This window comes from Choloepus didactylus (assembly GCF_015220235.1).
Source record: "Choloepus didactylus isolate mChoDid1 chromosome 26 unlocalized genomic scaffold, mChoDid1.pri SUPER_26_unloc2, whole genome shotgun sequence".
In the NCBI taxonomy this organism is placed as follows: Eukaryota; Metazoa; Chordata; class Mammalia; order Pilosa; family Megalonychidae; genus Choloepus; species Choloepus didactylus.
This window is the reverse complement of record NW_023637615.1, coordinates 1515205-1520584: the sequence shown is the minus strand read 5'-3', so window position 1 is coordinate 1520584 and position 5380 is coordinate 1515205. Positions and strand designations below refer to the sequence as shown.

The 5380-nt window shown below is 36.1% G+C and overlaps 1 pseudogene; it reads left to right on the top strand.

The window, feature by feature from the left end:
• The first annotated feature begins 306 nt into the window (after window positions 1-306).
• LOC119525789 lies at window positions 307-1057 on the top strand (annotated as a pseudogene).
• Window positions 1058-5380: the final 4323 nt, after the last annotated feature.

Below are 5380 nucleotides of genomic sequence, written 5' to 3'. Positions count from 1 at the left end.
TCACAGGTGGCTAAATTATTTTATCTGTATATAATATGCAAGTTAGAACTTTGTTTAAAAATTCATAAAACAGTGGTCATTTAAATCAATATGTCCATTCTTGGAATCTCTTTCACAATAATAATTACACACATGAAGAAAGGTACTGTAGGAGTCACGTGCAGGTGTGAGGTGGTGCTGAGAAGCCGAGGCTGCTGTGAGCTCAAGGCCAGGACTCTCAAGGGAATCACAGCATGGCAGGAGCTGGCAGCCAAAACAGCCTTGGAGCAGCAGCATCCGCTGTCCACAGAGCCCACCAAGGTGGCCATGGCGTTGTTGATGTCACTGAATGGACTGAAGGAGGAGGACAAACAGCCCATCATCAAGCTCTTCATCAAGGCTGGCAGTGACAGTGAAAGCATAGGATACTGCCCGTTTCCCCAGAGGCTTTTCATGATTCTTTGGCTCAAAGGTGTTGTGTTGAGTGTCCCTACCATTGACCTGAAGAGGAAGCCTGCACACTTGCAGAACTTGGCTCCCAGGACCCACCCACTTTCAACAGTGAAGTCAAAATGGATGTAAATAAGATTGAGGAATTTCTTGAAGAAGTCTTATGCCTTCCCAAGTATTTAAAGCTTTCACCAAAACATCCAGAATCAAATACTGCTGGAATGGAAATATTTGCCAGATTCTCTGCATATATCAAGAATTCAAGGCCAGAGTCTAATGAAGCACTGGAGAGGGGTTTCTTGAAAACACTGCAGAAAATGGATGAATATCTGCATTCTCCCCTTCCTGATGATATTGATGAGAATAGTATGGAGGATATTAAATTTTCCACACATAAATTTCTGGATGGCAATGAAATGACATTAACTGATTGCAACTTGCTACCCAAACTGCACATTGTCAAGGTGGTGGCAAAAAGTATCACAATTTTGATATCCTAAAGGGAATGACCAGCATCTGGAGATACTTAACTAATGCTTACAGTATGGATGAGTTCACCAATACTTGTCTGAGTGATAAGGAAGTTGAAATAGCACATAGTGATATAGCCAAAAGACCCACCAAGTAAATGGCACTTATGAGAGAGATGTCTTCACATCTTCCCCTAACAGAATATGCTTTTCCAAACAGAATGCTCCTCTTCCTATAAAGTAGAAATTTTATTTTGCATGAATATGCAGTTATTCAAGATTAGGGTAAAGGATAGACAAGGTATAGTAGCTATCTTAAAATATACACTCCCCACCAGTATTATTTTAAAATTCTCTTACCCTGCCTACCTCCCCTCCCAGTATCCCCCTTTCCTCTAATTTGGGGACATTCTATTACAAACTTTTCAATGTAGAGGCAGTTTGCCACCTCTCTGAGCCCTCACAATACACTGTGGATAGACGGCAGAGCTCTCGAGGTACAGTGTTTAACTGTGAAAGTGGTAGCCATGACTTCATCAGTCTTCCCCCAACTGTTGCGTAACACATGGTACAGGGAGTACTTATGTATTTTTGGAATTTTATAATAGTTAGTAAAAATATATGAAAGGATTGCTAATGTATCAGAAATATTCTGTTTCAATTTAGTCTATCCTGGATATGTGCTAAAGGATATTGCCACCAATTAAGAGAGCCTTTTATGAGTAGTCACTACAGATTTTGCTAGTTTGCTTTGTAGATGAATTTTCATTTTTATCTAATAGCATTTATCATTTGCACCAGTTGTAACATCTGATACTTTGTAGAAGCTGAAAGTTTAGAGGGAGGGATAGTAGTCTCAAGATCTTCCTCAAACATTTTATCTTTATGACAGAAACCGATGAACACCTGATAATCTGTCTAAATCTGTTATTTATTATATGTAATTTGCCCAGTGCCATTCATTTGAAACATTATTGCTTTCTTTCAGTTTGTTTTTATTTTTAAAAGCTCCTTTTTTGGGTAAACATAGGTCTATACCTTTGTAGATCTTTTGAGTAATACTATATAGACTAATATTTAGCTGATTTAGCTGTGGCAGCACAGTGATTAGTAGTATAAACTAACACTTATACAGAAATTAACCTAAGGAATGTGGGGTGGGTTTGTCAACATGTTAAGTAAAATTTTGTTTCTAAAACACATTTAATGCAGATAATTTTTGTAGATAATGGATTATTCATCCTATATTAAAGGCAAGATAAAATACATAAATTATCAATCCCAACCCCCACACCCCCAAATTTATTGTTAGACTTTGAGTAGAGGATCATTCACTCCTTTTGGTCTGAAATATAGTGTTGTGGTGAGAGTTGCCTAATCTCAATCATTGTACATCATTGAATTAAGTTTTTTCTATAGCCATGTTGAAAAATAGCACTCTGCATGAATTTTGTTTTTTGTTTTTTAAAATTGAAGTCCTTTATCAGGAATTATTTGTCTCTAACTGGGAAGGAGGAACTTAGTGAAAATAAAACAAAAGTTTGCTATTTATTCATTTATATTTTTTTAATGAGCTTTCTAAATACTTTTCCAAAGATTTGTTGTGACTCAAATACATTTTTTGGTAATTTTTATACCTAACTTGTTTAAGAAGTTCTATTTCTCATAGGTTGTTTTTGAAAAATTTCAGTGTATTGCTTTAAAATAGCAATGTTTTCTTCCCTTTTATATGCAGACATTTTGTAAGTACTAGCTTTATGGGAGCAGCCAGACTTTTATAAACATACTCCATTTTTTACATATCAGTAATTAGGTTGGTATAGAAAGATGACAGAAAAAGCTCCATGTTGTATTCATGTGGCTCAGGAAGATTCCTTTGTTTTTCCTTTCTTAGAACTCATTGCTGATCACAAGGTTTGGCACACATCTTTTTTTTTCTTTCTGTTAAATGAGAAATTTTTATTAATTCTTTAAATGCAAATGTCCAGTAATGTCTCTACTTTTCACACCCCCTGCAGTGCTCCAGGTAGGAAAGGATTGCAATCTGCTCAGTTGGGGGCCAGCTGGAGAAAATATTCATCATTATTCAGAGGCTTTCTGGTTCCAAATAGTACGGCTGAATAGAAAAGACCCTCCACAGCCCCTGACTCCTTTCTTTTTTTTATTTTGAAATAAATTCAAAGTTATAGGAATAGTTGCAAAAACAACACAAACCCCATACACAGAACTCCAGTATACCCTGACCTCCCTCCCCTGATACCCCAATCCACCAATTTAAACATGCTGTCACACTGCTGTTTTTTTCCCTCTCTCCCTCCCTCCCTCCCTATCCATCATCCATCATCTATTGCTCTGTCTTCTGAACATATGAGAGCTAGTTGCACTCATACTTGAACAAACACTATAATTCACATATACAATTCCCATGAACAAGAACATTCTTTTATGCAATCCCATTAAGCACAGCTAAGAAGTACAAGAGATTCAACAATGATACAAAGATTACATTCTATGTTTCCTTTTCCTTATGTCTCAACTGTGTCTCTTTGAGACTCCTGTCCTCCATCCTCAGATCCCATCCAGGATCATCCTTGGCATTCAATTGTCATCTATTTAGAATGTCTTATTTTTCCCTCAATTGTGCAAACATATATCCAGCCTAAATCTTCCCATTCCACCCCCTCCCTAGTCTTCCATTAGTGGGATTAATCACATTTAGAATGTTGTAATGCTCTTTCCCACCATGCATTACTAGAAATTTCCCTTCACCTCAAACAGCAACCCTACACTCATTTCTTAACTCCCCATTGCCCCTTCCCCCATTTCTCTTAACTCATACTCTACTTTTCATCTCTATGGTCATATTCTCTGATAATTTCTTTGTGTTTACTGTGGGGCTTAAAATTAACCTCTTAAATCCATAACAATCTTGTTTTTCTTTGATACCAACTTAACTTCAATAGGACACATAAACTATGTTCCTATACTCCCCCATTCCCCCACCTTTATATAGTTCTTGTCAAAAATTACATATTTTACATTGAGTTCAAAACCACTGATTTGTCATTAGAATTTGTGTATTTTATATCATGTAGGAAGTAAATAGTGGAGTTACAATACAAAAATTATTGACTTCTATTTGTATTCCATTGTGGTTGGAGAATGTGCTTTGAATACATTCAATTTTTTCTTTTTAATTCATTGAGGCTTATTTTATGTCCCACCATATGGTCTATTCTGGAGAAAGATCCATGATCACTAGAGAAACATGAGTGCCCTGGTGATTTGGGATGTAAGGTTCTATAGATGTCTGTTAAAATTCTCTATATTTCCTTCTCTTTTTTTGTTTCTCTGTTGGTAGGGTTCCCTTTAGTATCTAAATTAGGGCAGGTCTTTTATTGGCAAACTCTCTTAGCATTTGTTTGTCTGTGAAAAATTTAAGCTCTCCCTCAAATGTGAAGGAAAGTTTTGCTGGATAAATTATTCTTGGTTGGAAATTTTTCTCTCTCAGAATTTTAAATATGTCATGCCACTGCCTTCTCACCTCCATGGTGGCCGCTGAGTAGTCATAACTTAGTCTTATGTTGTTTCCTTTGTATGTAGTGAATTGCTTTTCTCTTGCTGCTTTCAGAACTTGCTCCTTCTCTTCAGTATTTGAGAGTCTGATCAGAATATGTCTTGGAGTAGGTTTATTTGGATTTATTCTACTTGGATTTTGCTGGGCATTTATGCTTTGTGTATTTATATTGTGTAGAAGGTTTAGGAAGTTTTCCCCAACAATTTCTTTGAATACTCTTTCTAAACCTTTACCCTTCTCTTCCCCTTCTGGGACACCAATGAGTCTTAAGTTTGGATGTTTTTTTTATCTATCATATCCCTGAGATCCATTTTGATTTTTTGATTTTTTTCTCCATTCTTTCTTTTGTTCTTTCATTTTCTGTTCTGTGGAGTTCTAGGACACTAAGTCATTGTTCAACTTCCTCTAATCTTGTATTATGAGTATCCAGAGTCTTTTTAATTTGGCCAACAGTTTTTTTTATTTCCATAAGATCTTCTATTTTTTTTTTTTATTTACTCTTGCAATATCTTCTTTATGTTCTTCTAGGGTCTTCTTTATGTCCCTTATATCCTGTGCCATGGTTTTCTTCGTGTCCTTTATATTATTTGCCATGTTTTCATTCCTCAATTGTAGTTCTTTGAGTAATTGTGCCAAGTACTGTTTCTCTTCTGATATTTTGATTTGGGTGTTTGGAATTGGGTTCTTCATATCATCTGGTTTTATCATATGCCTTAAGATTTTCCATTGTTTTTGCCCTCTTGGCATTTGCTTTGCTTGATAGGGTTCTTCCAAGTTGTTAAAAAAAAACAATCTAATTCTTCAGAAATACAATTTGGTGGTGTACACTTTCTCCAACTAACCAGCAGATGGCATGTGCAAGTCACCTATACCCCTCAAGTGAGTTCTCCTCAACTTTGTCCTT